Here is a 14,193-nt window from a genome sequence, read left to right as displayed (position 1 = left end):
CTCGGAGCGCTGTTCTTTTCCGGGGTTGCTATACATTATTTTCGTTTCCTGCAGAAGACCCACTTTTCTGCTCTCCTTGTTTAATTCCGTAATCAGGAGTTCCAATTCGTCCCCAGAGTTACTCAGCAATGCAATGTCATGGAAGAAGCGTAGGTTACTAACGTGCTCTTCATTAACAGTTATCCCTAACTATTCCCGATCTAGGCCTCAGAAAACCTCCTGTGCGCACGCGGTAAATAGCATAGGGGAGAACGTATCCCCCTGCCTTACACCCTTCTTGATTGGTATTCTGTTGCTTTCTTTACCAAGCACTATTGTAGCAGTTGATCCCCTGTAGATTTCTTCAATGATATTTATATCTTCTTCAGCAACGCCCTGATTCCACAGTGTCTGCATGACTGCTGATATTTCTACACAATCAAACGCCTTCTCGTAGTCTATTTAGGCTATGTATACTGGTTGGCTATATTCTGAGCATTTCTCTATTGCATGATTGATAGTATGAATGTAGTCGATCGTTTAGTAGCCTGTGTAGCCTGTTCGAAATGCTGCTTGTTCTGTTGGTTGATCGAATTCTTATGTTTTCTTGACTCTGTTAGCAATTACCTTTGTAAATAGCTTGTATACTACGGAGAGCAAGCTGATTGGGCTGTAATTGTTCAAGTCCTTGTGATCTCCTTTCTTATGTAATAAGATGATATTAGCATTCTTCTAAGACTCTGGTACTCTTCCGGTCAGGAGACACCCCGTAAACAGGGTGGCTAGTTCTTTAGCACAATCTGTCCCCCATCTTTCAGCAGATCTGATGTTACCTGATCTTCACCAGAAGCTTTATCTCTTTGCATGCTTTACAAGGCTTTTCTGGCTTCTTATATCATTACTGGTGGGGTGTCATCTGGGTTACTGCTAGTTCTTATAGCATTCTGGTCGTGGTTGTCCCGGGTACTGTACAGGTCTCTTTAAAACTCCTCCGCTATTTTACCTATCCTATACATATTGGTAGTTGTTTTGCCTTCTTTGTCCCTTAGTGCATGCATCTGATTTTTGTCTATCTCAAGTTTCCTCTTCTCTGCTTTGACGCTTCCTCCATTTTTCAGAACGTGTTAAATTCTCTCCATGTTATACCTTCTTACATCGGATACTTTGCGCTTATTAATCAACTTCGAAAGCTCTACCAACTCTTTTTTGTCTCTTGTACTTGATTATTTCACGCTTTGACGCTTCTTAATGAGATTCTTTGTTTCCTGGGATAGCTTGCCAGTGTCCTGTCTAGCTAAAGTACCTCCAACGTCCACGACACACTCCGTTAAGATACTATTCAGATTATCATTCGCTGCGTCAACGCTAATGCTGTTTTCCTCGATAAGAGCCGAGTAGCTGTTCTTAAGTAAGACTGAATTCCTGTACTTTCCCTCTCATGCCAGCTCATTGACCGGTTTCTTGCGTATCAGTTTCTGTCGTTCCTCCTTCAAGTCTAGGTGAATTTGGGACCATACTATTCTATGGTCACTGCATCGTACCTTGCCAAGCACTTCCACACCCTGCACAATGCCTGAGTAAGCACCCAGTATAGGGTTCATTTCGTTCTTATTTTCGCCATTACACCTCCCCCTCGTCCACTTACGGTTCCCTAGATTTCGGTAGAAGGTATTCAAAATTCTTTAATTATGGTGTTCTGCAAGTTCTACTATTACCTCCCCTCTGGCATTTATAGTGCCGTTGCCATAATTTTCTACTGCCTGGTAATCAGCCTGTTTCATCCCTACATTTGCAATAAAGTCTCTCATCAGTACAGTATACTATATTTTTACATTTCTCATTGCCGATTTCATGTCTTCATAGAAGCTTTCAACTGACGTGTTATCATTGCTGGACTTAGGCACATAAGCTTGTACCACCTTCACCTTGCACACCTCCTTCAGTTTACGATACTTACCACCCTTTCATTAATGCTATAGTATTTCTCTATGTTTCCAGTTATGTTTCTGTGGATAAGGAACCTTACTTCTAGTTCTCTTCTGCCAGCCAAGCTCCGATAGCAAAGAACGTGCCCGTTTTGTAGCACTGTATAGGCATCTTCTGTTCTCCTAACCTCACTGAGCTCTATTACATCCCATTTACCACCCTCTAACTCCTCGAATAGTAGAGTTAGACTTGTCTCACTAGATAAGGTTCTATCGTTAAACATTGCCAAGTTCAGGTTCCAATGGCGGCCTGTCCGGATCCAGAGTTTCATTGCACCCTCTGCTGCAATGCAGATCTGACCACCGCCATGGTCAGTTGCTTCGCAACTAATGAGGATTAAGGGCCTTGTGTTAATTGACCTATGCATGTGGAAGATAGTGGCCAGATACTGCACCAGGGTGGCATAACCCTCTCTGGTGAGGGAGTGCGTTACCGGCAGTGGTCACCAGTGAGGCCGCACCCCAGGCCTCTTTAAGTAGCTCCATCACCACGCGGACGTTTCTTAATCCGGTTGGGAGCTGCGCGGCAGCGGGAATCAAACCACGGACCTCTTGCATGTGACGCTGATGTAGTAACCACTACACCATCGGTGCTATTCACTGCGCCACCGAGTTGCCTCTTGGTGGCTCAGTGCTTAACGCCTCCCATTCACGACGCGGAGGTCCCACGTTCGATTCTGTGGGCCACTCAACCTGCGAGGCGACTCAAAGCGTCTTTCAAGTTAGCTAGCCAACACAAGGCGTGGTTTTAGATCAACAATCTTAAAAGCCTGTCGTAGAGGTAGGGGGCGAAACTTTGACGCTGCCCAGAATATGGCAAGGTACTCCTATTCTGCTGTGGAATAGTTGCCTTCAGCCTTGGATAGTGACCGGCTAGCATAACTGTGAACCTTTTCCACGCCATCATCTTTTTGCACAAAGATAGCTCCGAGTCTTGCGCTGCTTGCCTCGGTACGTACTTCTGTTTCGGCGTATTCGTCGAAATGCGCAAGTATTGGTGGTGTCTGGAGGCATAGTCTAGGTTACTCAAATACATCTATTTTTGCCACTTTCCGCCTGAATTCGACGTTGCTTTTCGTGAGATGAGTTAGGGGCTCGTCGATCTGTGAAAAACGTTTGACGAAACACCTGTAATAGGTGCACAATCCGAGGAATCGGTGTACAACCTTCTTGTCAGTGGGCTGCAGGAAATCAGCGATGGCGGCCGTTTTTCATGGGTCGGGATGGACTCCAGACTTGCTAATGACGTATCACTAGAACCACAGCACCTCGTAGCGAAGCGGCATTTTTCTGGCTTCAGGGTTAGTCAACAGGTGTCGATAGCTTGAAGTACGACTTCAAGGCACCGGAGATGCTCATCAAAGCTACAGGAAAACACGATGACGTCATAGAAGTACACAAGGCAAGTCTGCAATTTCAATTCAGCCAGCACGGTAGTTCATAACGCGCTGGAACTTTGCAGGTGCCGACCAAAGACCAAATGGCATGGCCTTAAACACAAAGAGGCCATCTGGTGTAATAAAGGCCGCATTCTATCGATCTCTCTCGTCAACCTCAATTTGCCATTAGCCCGTTTTGAGGTTCATCGAGGAAAAGTTCTTCAAGTTGTTGAGTTGGTCCATGGCGTCGTCTATACGCGGAAGAGGGATCCTTTGTGATTTTGTTCAAACGGTAGTTATCGACGCAAAAACGTAGAGTCGTGTCCTTCTTCACTAATAGCACGGGTGACGCCAATGGACTCTTGGACGGCTGAATGAACTTGGTGGCAGCAGGGGCAGCGCAAGAAAGCCGTGTTAAGCACGTTCTGTATTTCTTACACAGATACCAGTTCACTAGCACGGATCATCGAAGCAAGACAAGGCAGCGCTTACGAAGCAGGAAGCTGACGACGACGCACCCACCAGGGGATCAGTCCAGCTACCGCTACAAAAAGGCCTGCAACGCCAGTGGAACTTCACTTGGTGGCAGCAGGGGCAGCGCAAGAAAGCCGTGTTAAGCACGTTCTGTATTTCTTACACAGGTTAGCACTTTTTTCTCCGTTGGGTTCACGAACCTTTTGTTTGTTTTTTTTGCTGCCTCTACTTGCTGCCCAATATAGCGACCGTGTGCATGAACTATTTTTCCTTTTCTTTGTTTGCATTTTGTCACCTGAAGCGATGCCGGAAGATTTCCGAGAAGAGCTCGTGAAAGAAATGCGCGATTTCAAAACAAAACTGGAACGCGAACTTAGGACAGAAATGCGTGAATTTAGGAAAAGTTTGGAATTCATGAATGATGAACTTGAAAAGACAAAGAAAGAACAGAAAGAACTTCTCAAAGAAAATAAGGCGCTCAAAGAAGCAAACGCAAAGCTAGCTGCAGATTGTGAAATGCTGAAAAAACAGAGCTCTGAACATGAGCAGCGGCTCACTGCGTTGGAACAGTACTCACGCAACCGAAACATTGAAATTAAAGGCATACCCCAATCGAGTGATGAAAAGCTTCTCGAGACTCTTCATCGTGTTGGAGAACTTTTGAATGTCCCCATTGATGAAAGCGACGTCGAAGTTTGCCACCGTGTTGTCTCGAAGAATGTAAAGGACACTCCAAACATTGTTGCACAATTTAAATGCCGCTCTAAGCGGGACATGGTTCTTCAAAAGGCAAAGAAAATGCGCATAACAAGTAAAGATTTCGGTCACTCGCAAGGGACGCCTGTGTTCATAAACGAACACCTAAGCCCAGCCATGAAGCACCTGCTTGGCATGGTAATTGCGAAAAAGAAGGCTCAGAACTGGCGTTTCGTGTGGACGAGCAACGGAAAGATTCTCGCCAGAAAGGAAGAATCCGCTCCGGTAGTGCGCATTCGCACTGCGCAGGATGTTGAAAAGATAGTGTCATCCACACCACCCATTTCTATGTGTTTATCTCGTCTTCAAGATGGCTCAATCACCCCATGACGTCAATCAGTTATTCAAATCTCATGCAGGTATCATGCTCACATGTTTTCATTTAAACATTCGCTCGGCAAGGCATAAAGAGGACGAATTATCGGTCCTTTTAGATGCTATGGATTTTCAGTTTGACATAATCATGTTAACCGAGACCTGGTATGACACAAACAGCAACATATACGAACGTAACGGGTATCGCAGTTTTTTTATAAATAGAGCTACACGTCAGGGTGGTGGCGTGGCTATCTTAGTAAAAAACGAACGAAAATCTGAAATTATTGCGGAAATCTGTACCATTACGAGTGATATTGAGTGTTTATGTATATTATCCCACCAACAAGTTTTCTGTGTTGCATATAGACCACCAGACGGAAACTCGGCTTGCTTCATCAGTCATTTAGATAAGATGCTAGGCTATGTAAATGACAATAGATATAAATTAACACTCGGGGGTGACATTAACACAGACCTATTGCAACCTTCCCATAATCGAGCGGCCCTTCTCAGCACTGTCTCAGCACTATACGCTTTTAGGAAACACTGCGACGCGCGTCACTCCTTGCACAGAATCATTGCTTGACGTGTTTATCACAAATATGAGCACAGAAAACGTGATATCAGGAGCCTTGTGCTCCGGTATCAGCGACCACTTTCCCATTTACATGCTCGCAAGAACATCAGTAAAACATAAGCTGCAGGATGCAGAAGCAAAAATAACAACTCAGAAAATCACCGCTGAAACATTGCATGCTTTCCTTTCAAAGCTTCGAAAAGAAGACTGGGAAGACGTCAGACGAAGTGAAACTGCAGATGCAGCTTACGAGGCATTTATTTCCATTTTTAAACGTATCTACCATGAGCATTTTATCCTAATAACGCAGAATATAAAAAAGGGTAAAGGTCGTAAACCATGGGTAAACCGTGAATGCATAAAAAGAATTAAACAAAAAACGAGATTGTTCAAAAAGTTTCTTAAGAGTAGACTGGATACTGACTTTGATATTTTTAGGCAATATGGAAATAAGCTAACCTCTTTCCTTAGAAGTGAAAAGAACAAATATCTGCATGACCAGTTCCGCAGGGAATACTGTAATCAAACAGGAGATGTATGGAAAAAACAAAATAAACTGTTAAACCGTACGCAGCCGCCATCGACTGTCGATGATCTCGTTATAAACGGTAAGCGCATATGCGGAAAAGAACTTGCTGAAGCGTTCAATAAGTTCTTTCGGGATGCGGTTAGTATCGGACAGTGCATCCCTCCTGCAACCTATGGTATTAAGGAAAATAAGCACAGTATTTATTTAGAGCCAACGGATGAACACGAGGTGCGAGATATTTATGCGTCTTTCAAAAACAGCAGAGCTAGGGATATTGACGATATACATATCGAGCCGGTAAAGTTTGTGCTTGACGTCATTGCTCCTTTGCTTGCCCACATATACAACCTCGCAATAGCAACAGGCTGTTTTCCAAAAATGATGCAGATCTCTAAAATTAGTGTCCTGCACAAAAAGGGCGATAGGAATGAGTTGTCGAATTACAGGCCGATTTCTGTATTGCCTATATTTTCAAAGGGCCTTGAGAAGAATATTCATAAACGAATAACAAAATTTAGTCACGCTTTCAATTTAATTAATGAGTCTCAGCATGACTTTCTCCACGGCAAATCAACTGAATCTGCACTACTAACCCAGAAGGAAATCATTCTTAAGGCTTTTGAATTAAAACAGATATGTGTAGGCATTTACATAGATTTTTCTAAGGCCTTTGACCGGATTCAGCATGCAACCTTGTTAAAAAAACTGCAACTATATGGTATTCGCGGCGTGCCAGTGCTTTTGATAAAATCCTACTTGAAGCATAGGTTTCAATGTGCCAGCATAGGAACGGCCGTTTCATCGTTACAGCAGGTAGTCACTGGCGTTCCGCAAGGAAGCATATTGGGTCCTTTATTGTTCATACTTTACATAAACGACATAAACGCTATCAACAAAACACCAACTTATGTAATTTACGCTGATGACACCAGCCTATTTTTCACTGGAAAAAATTTGCAAATTTTAGCACCTGAAATAAATAACGCCCTTGAAGACATACAAAAGTGGAGTAAAGAAAACTCGCTGTTGATCAATGATAAAAAAACAAAGGCCGTTCTTTTTCATCCGCGTCAGCTTTCAGTCACCATTGATAGTTCCTTATTTTTAGGCACGGCGCCTATAAAATTTGTGAACTCAATAAAAATTTTAGGTGTGCTGTTTCAAAAAAATATGTCCTGGGACGATCATTTCGAGCACGTTCAATCTCACGTGGCTAAAAGTGTGGGTGCTATTGCAAAATTTCGACACATTCTTCCTGTATCGATAAAACTCATGCTGTACAACACGCTTTTTTTATTTCACATAAATTATTGTTTTTTGGTGTGGGGAAATTCCACACAGAGAAATAACCATAGAATAATAATGTTACAAAAAAGGGCTCTTCGGTCCATAGCTAACGTTGAATATCATGCGCACACAAAGGATTTGTTTCATCGTTTTAACGTTGTACCCATAGAAAAATTTTATGATTGGAAACTAGCTATCAGATATAAAAAAGCTGTTTATAAAATGCATGACCTTCTAAATCTTGCTAATCTAAGAGGAAATGCTCCTTTCTATTCTCTCCGCAAACAAGACTTCTGGAACAACCCCTTCTGCCGAAGTGAATACGGACGACAAATGTTACAGTATTGTTTCCCTCACTTGCTAAATATTCTCCTCAGAAGCGAAATAGAAGTAGAGAAATGCAGTATAAGTCATATTAAAAAACACTTCCTGTAACCAATCACCGTAAAAAAAAATTTGCTGTACTGTATGAAGAGAGATATATTTACATTGCTTGTTTGATGTTTGCCTGTTGTTTTTGAATAAATTGTTGGGTCAAATCATTATCTCTATCGATTGACTATCGGCATGAACATTTACACATACCCTGCATCATTGTTGTCATAAATATTGTAGAAACAAAGGTTTAGGGTGTTACATTAAACATTTTACTCCTTTCTCTTTTTTTTTTCTCATGTAACGCGCTGGTATGATTCCGTGAGAGTATCTGTGTTAGTATTTTTTTTCATGTATGTAACGCGCTAGTTTGTTTTCTGATAGCGTTTTCACATCTTTGTGTGTCTCTACTGTTATGCCTCGTATATGGGGGCTTGGGCTTTCCTCAAGCGAATTGTTTCGCTTTTCGCCCAAGCTTGCCCACATCTTCAGGATGTAAATAAACTTTGATTTGATTTGATTTGATTTGAATGATGTCGTCGCGTAGTATTTCTTCATTTTGTTTCTTCACGGCGTGGCGTTCGCGTGTCGAGACTCGGTACGTGCTTTGTCGAACTGGTCGGGTACTTTCTTCTCTTATGATTCGATGTTTCGCGACTGGGGTTTATCGCATTCACGTTGATGACGAGAAGCACTCCTTGAACTGCAATTGCAGAAACTTGAGCTGGTCTTGCTTGTACTTCGAAAGGTTCAGGCTGACATCGAAATCTGGTTAAGTATCTCAGTTCGTCGAAACAGCATCGGCAGCATCGAGGAGGGAGAATGAATTGCTGGGCTCAACAATTTCATCAATGTAGCCGACCGTCGTACTACGGTTGATGTGCCTGTATTCGTGACTGAAGTTTGTCCGCACCACATACTTTTGCTTTGCCGTCACGCAGCTCAGCTATGCCTCTTGCGACGCAGATATGAAAGTTTAGAAGAAGGTGCTGATCATCCTGGACGATGCCTTCAAGCTTTTCGGCTTTTTCGATGCCAATAGAAACGGCGACGCTGGAGGAAGTCGGCACGGTGACTTGCTAATTTTGCACATTCAATCCCTGATTCCTTGACGTTGTAGGGGTCTGCAGTGTATTTTCTGAAGTTAGTGTGATTGACTCAGACTTCAGGTCAATGACAGCGCCGTGTTGACTTAGAAAGACCAATTCAAGTACTACATCCCTGGAGCAATTTTGTAACATGACAAAGCTCGTAGGATAAGTCTGGTTGCTGATGGTAAGTGTAGCTGTGCAGACTCCAGTCGGTTTTTTCAAGTGACCTCCAGTGGTCCGGATTTTGGGACCCTACCATGCAGTTGTCACTATTTTCAACTTCACGAAAGACCCCCTGATGATGAAATAATCGGCACCGTGTCGACGAGATCAGTGATGAGGTGGCCATCGATTATTACGTCGAAGTCGCTGCTTCATAGTCTTGCCTGGTGGTTGGGTCGTGGCGTCAGGTCATGCCTACGTATATTTTCACCGCTGCTTCTACGCTGCGAAGTGCCGTCGTTATGATGTGAAGGTTCGACCTTAAGACCCTTTTCGTCTTGCGGTGGGTGCTTGCGATTTGGTTGCGGAGTAGTCATCGTCGGCGGCGGAGAACCTTCGGTAGTTCGTCGTACAGCAATCGCGCCTCCATCCTACTGCCTTTAGTTTTCCGAGTATGGACTCACGGAACAGCCTAGAGTAGTGCCGCTTTACTGTCGGCGTTGCGGTTACACGTAGCAGCCTGGCGACAGGGAACGGTAAGGTCGTCCAGGTGCCCACTGTGTCCCTGCGAAGTAGTCGGCGATATATGAGGTCATGCAGCCCACTGTGGACGCGGCGCGTTTACGTCAAAATTGCGTAGCCCCATTCGTCGGTACTGACATTGGTGGTAGGTGTGGCCAGCTTACCCGCAGTGGTAACATAGTGGGCGATGATCGGGAGTACGCCAAACGTGAGTTTTTTTTTTTTTTGGAGTGTATCGCTGGACGGCTGGTGGGCGGTATGATGGCACTGGGGGCCTCTATGTTGTCTCGCGGTTAAACTGCGGCGATGCGGCGTCGCGGCGGGTGCGTGGAGGAGGATCCTGACGGCGGGCTGCTGCAGCATAGCTCATGGCTTGCACCTGTGGCTGCGGAAGCTAAGGAACGCCTAGTCGTTGTTGGATCTCCTGGTGAACGGCGTCCGCGATGGAGTCCACTTGAGGCTGCGCTGAAGGTATTTTCGCGGCTCCTCTCGCGCGATCGCTCGAATCGTCTCACGCAGGTCAGTGGTTCCCAGTGCTTGGATCTCGGCGTAGCTTTCCACCGAGAATGCGCCGTTATATTGCCGTGTCCACATTTCGGCATCTTCTCGAATCTGGAGGCTTTCGAAGCGGATTCAGTGACCGTCTTCGATGGGTTCCTGATCAGTCGGGCAAAAAGTTCTTGCTTTACACTCTCATACAGAAGCTCACTTTCTTCTCCTCGGTCAGCTGGGGTCACAGAACAGCCGGGTCATCTCTTCTACAAAGATGTTCACACCTTCGTTGCGAAGTTGAGCACGTGTCTCCAAAGCACTAGTGGCACGTTTCTTGCTTGCGAACGACGCTCGTGAAGGGGCTCAGGAACCTCGTCCGAAAGAAATCCCAGGTTCGTATGGTGGCTTCTCGGTTCTCGGACTATGTTTTTTCAGCATCTTCTAGGTAACAGTAGACACGGCGCAGCTTTTCGTCGGTGTCCTAGCTGTTCAAGGCGGCAAATCTATCGTAGGTCGCCAGCCAGCTTTCTGAGTCATCTAACGATGATCCCAGGAAAGGAAGAGGCTTTTTGGGCTACAGGATGGACACAAATGGTACAAGAGCTGTCATCGCCGCAGTGGTCAAGCTCAGAGTTTTGGTCTTCCGTGTTGGGTCAGGTAGAGGCCCGAACTCTGGCGGGAGCCCTTGCTGCCGGTAGCTGGCTTGCTGCTCCGCGTTGGCGTCGATGTCCCCTAGACGGTGTGGGCTCGGCTCATAGTTAGGGAGAAATGTTAGGTACATGGGCCGGGAAACGCCTCCAACAGATGTCACGGGGTCTTGACGGGGAAGAATGGAGCGCGATGCGATTGAATAATAAACTGTTTATTTGGGCGAACCTGTGCCCAGTAAAGAGAAAATCAGATTGCAGTCTTTCACTGATAGCGGCGAACGGAGCGTCGGCCGTCGATCAACTGACAAGCGGCGAAGCATGACGGCATTCATACCCTCGTCATCAAATATTATAGTGACGAAGTACGTTCTAGAATAATCGGTAATGTTCACGAAGTGGGCATAATCTAAAGAAAAGGATCTACTACGGCGTCGCAGCTTCCCGAACATCGTAAGGTGTGGTTTGCGCTGAGCGCAGTGTAACGAGATCCAAAAACTTGATTATTTATTATTTTATTGATTTACAAAATACTGCAGGCCCATTCAAGGGCCCCAGCAGAAGAGGCAAAGATCATAACCTTGCACACACGTGTAAAACAGAAAGAACAAAAAAGATACATCATATACAAAATATACAAAAACATAGGTCATGATTAAATACGCTCAAGGGCCTCTACAAAGCCGGTTAACGATTGAGGTAGGCAGTTCCAGTCGTTTATGGTTCGAGGAAAGAACGAGTATTTGAAAATGTTTGTTCTGGCAAAATACAGTGTTAATGAATGAGTTTGTCGATGCCGGGTTTGTCTTGTCGTAAGCGGTTTCAGATACAAGTCATGGTTTACTGACAGCTTGTTGTTTTTTAAAAGAAAAAGAAATTTGAGCCTGTGAGTTTTACGACGTTTTTCAAGTGTGCGTATACTGTTTTCTTTTATAAGGTTTGTGGGGGAATCAGTTCTTTATTACTTGAAGTAAATAAAACGTACTGCTTTGCGTTGGATTAGTTCGAGAGGCTCAATGTTTCTTTTTGTGTATGGGTCCCAGACGATTGAGGCATATTCCAATGAGGGGCGTATAACAGTCAAATAAGTTAGTTTTTTTACAGGAGAAGGAGCATGCTTTAGTTTGTGTCTCAAAAGACCAACTTTACGGAAAGACGACGCGCAAATATTATAGATGTGCTTATTTCAGCTGAGGTCGTTTGTTAGAGTGACACCAAGGTACTTATACTCAACAACCTCAGCTAGTGTCTGGGTACCGGATTGATATGTATATGGTAAAATATTTTTTTTGTAGGCTACTCGCATAAAGCCAGTTTTGTCTGTGTTTAACCTCATCTCCCATTGCACGCACCATGCAAACATATTTCGGAGGTTAGTGTTTAGCAAGACCTGGTCGTCATAGGAAGGTATTTCATTCAACAGCACACAATCATCAGCAAACAGTCTGATCTGAACCGACGAAGAAACAGTATCAACAATGTACATAATATAAATTAAAAATATTAAAGGCACAAGTACACTCTTTTGGGGAACCCCAGAAGTTACAGGGAGCGGGTCAGAGCAATTACCGGCAATGCTTACAAACTGAACGCAGTCAGACAAATAGGAAGAAATCCAGGAAATTATAAATTCTGGAAGGCCAATCGAATCCAGTTTTTGAATAAGCTTATCATGAGAAGCAAGATCGAATGCTTTCGCGAAATCCAAAAAGATGACATCAACTTGACCTGCCTTATCTAAAATTTGTAAAAAACTGTGCACAACAGAAATAACTGCGTTTCTGTGGAAAACACTTTCCTGAAACCATGCTGAACATCCGAAAGTATGTTATTTTCATTAAGAAACGTTATAATAAATTTAACTATGATATGTTCAAGCACTTTGCAAGACGAAGACGTTATAGAAATTGGACAATAGTTTGGCACCAAATCTTTATCACCATTTTTTGTGCACTGGGGCAATGCGTCCCACTTTCCAGTCACGAGGCAAGCGGCCGGAACGGATGGAAGCGCGGAAAATGATTATAAGGAATATCGATAGCATCTCGGCATATTGTCGTAAAAAAGTGTCAGGAATTTGGTCAGAACCGGTTGAAGTTTTAGTTTTCAAATTCAGGGACACCGAAACAATACCGGGTAAAGATAAAATATCTAGAACGTCGTCATTACTTCGAGAAAAAAGGTGCAGTGGCTCGTTAGAGGCTGAAAAAACGTTATGGAAGTACAAATTGAAATGATTGGCAATAGTTTTTCTTGTCGACAATAGATTCTCCTTCATGTGTTATTTGCTCAACACAATTGGTCTTTTTGCTTTAAAAGTTGCAAAATTTTTGTGGGGCAGATGTAATAAAGTTGGGTAGAGTATCCTGAGAGTATCTAGACATAGCTATCCTCACAGCCTCGTTCAGTGTGTCCTGGGCAGAAAGAGTAATATTGCGTGGAGCACCCTTGCGTTTAAGCCGCTTTAGTTGCCTTTTCATGTGCAAAACATTTCGCGTGATCCAAAAATTTGATTTGTGCGTTTTTTTACTTTGCTAGGAATAAAATTATCTAGACAATGCAGGCACATTTCTTTGAACTTGTTCCACGATACTTCAGGGTCAGTTCCTTGAAAGCTGCTGAGGGAAAGATTGAGGTGGTCCAGAACATTCTCGTCATTTGCACACGAAAAGTCTTTCACGGTGATTGATTTGGCATGGCGCGTAGTGCAAACAGCCTGCATGGGACAAGATAAATAAACCATGTCGTGATAAGAAAGGCCAGGGTCGACCGATACGAAAAAAAGTTCAATCTATCTCGTTATAAAAACCAGGTCAAGCAAGTCTTCACTTGCGCCATGCACCCGTGTCGGTTGTATAACAATTTGATGCATGTTTTGGCTTATCGTAATATCAAAGAGGTACGATGCATGCTCATAGTTTTTTGTGTTCAGACCAATCTATTCCTGGCAAGTTGAAATTGCCTGTTAGTATTGCATTATTATGCCTGCATGTGTTCATGTAATCGTAAAGCGACCAAAGAAATCGGGTGGTAAATCGGGTGCGCGATAAACTGCAAGAATGGCGAATGATCGTCCCAAAAAAGAAATTTTTATAATGACACTTTCGTGGTCTTGAATTTGATGTAATAGAAAATATTTTATGTCGTGTCTGACAAGGATAGCAACACCGTCTCCTCTAGAATCCCTATCTCGTTGATATGCCCGATATGACGGCGGAAACAGGTCCGCATCGAAAATTTCAGGCCGCACCCAGGTCTCGGTTAGAACAACCACATGTGGATTGTAGTCTAAAATCAGCGCTTCTAAATTCTGCGCCTTGTTGACAATACTACGAGCGTTCAAGCTCAAAATTCGTAGTTCATTATCAACAGGAGTCACGACTCAAGGACTGGGTGGGCGGATTTTTTGGCTGGTTGTTTTAATCCTCGCATTCTTTGCATCGTCCCATTTGTACGTATCTCGGCCTACATGAATTTTGTCGTAATTGAGGGTTGCCTTCTTTGCCTGACCTTTTTCAGACTTCGCGCTCCCCCACAAAAGCTTTCTTTTCCTGAGAGTCTCTTTCGAATAGTCGTTTTGTATTGATACGTCAGAGCCTTTAAGTTTGTGTGCGTTTTTT

Source organism: Rhipicephalus microplus, unplaced genomic scaffold (genome assembly GCF_043290135.1).
Source record: "Rhipicephalus microplus isolate Deutch F79 unplaced genomic scaffold, USDA_Rmic scaffold_14, whole genome shotgun sequence".
NCBI classification, from domain to species: domain Eukaryota; kingdom Metazoa; phylum Arthropoda; class Arachnida; order Ixodida; family Ixodidae; genus Rhipicephalus; species Rhipicephalus microplus.
The sequence above is the reverse complement of the archived record's forward strand: the minus strand, read 5'-3'. Positions refer to the sequence as shown.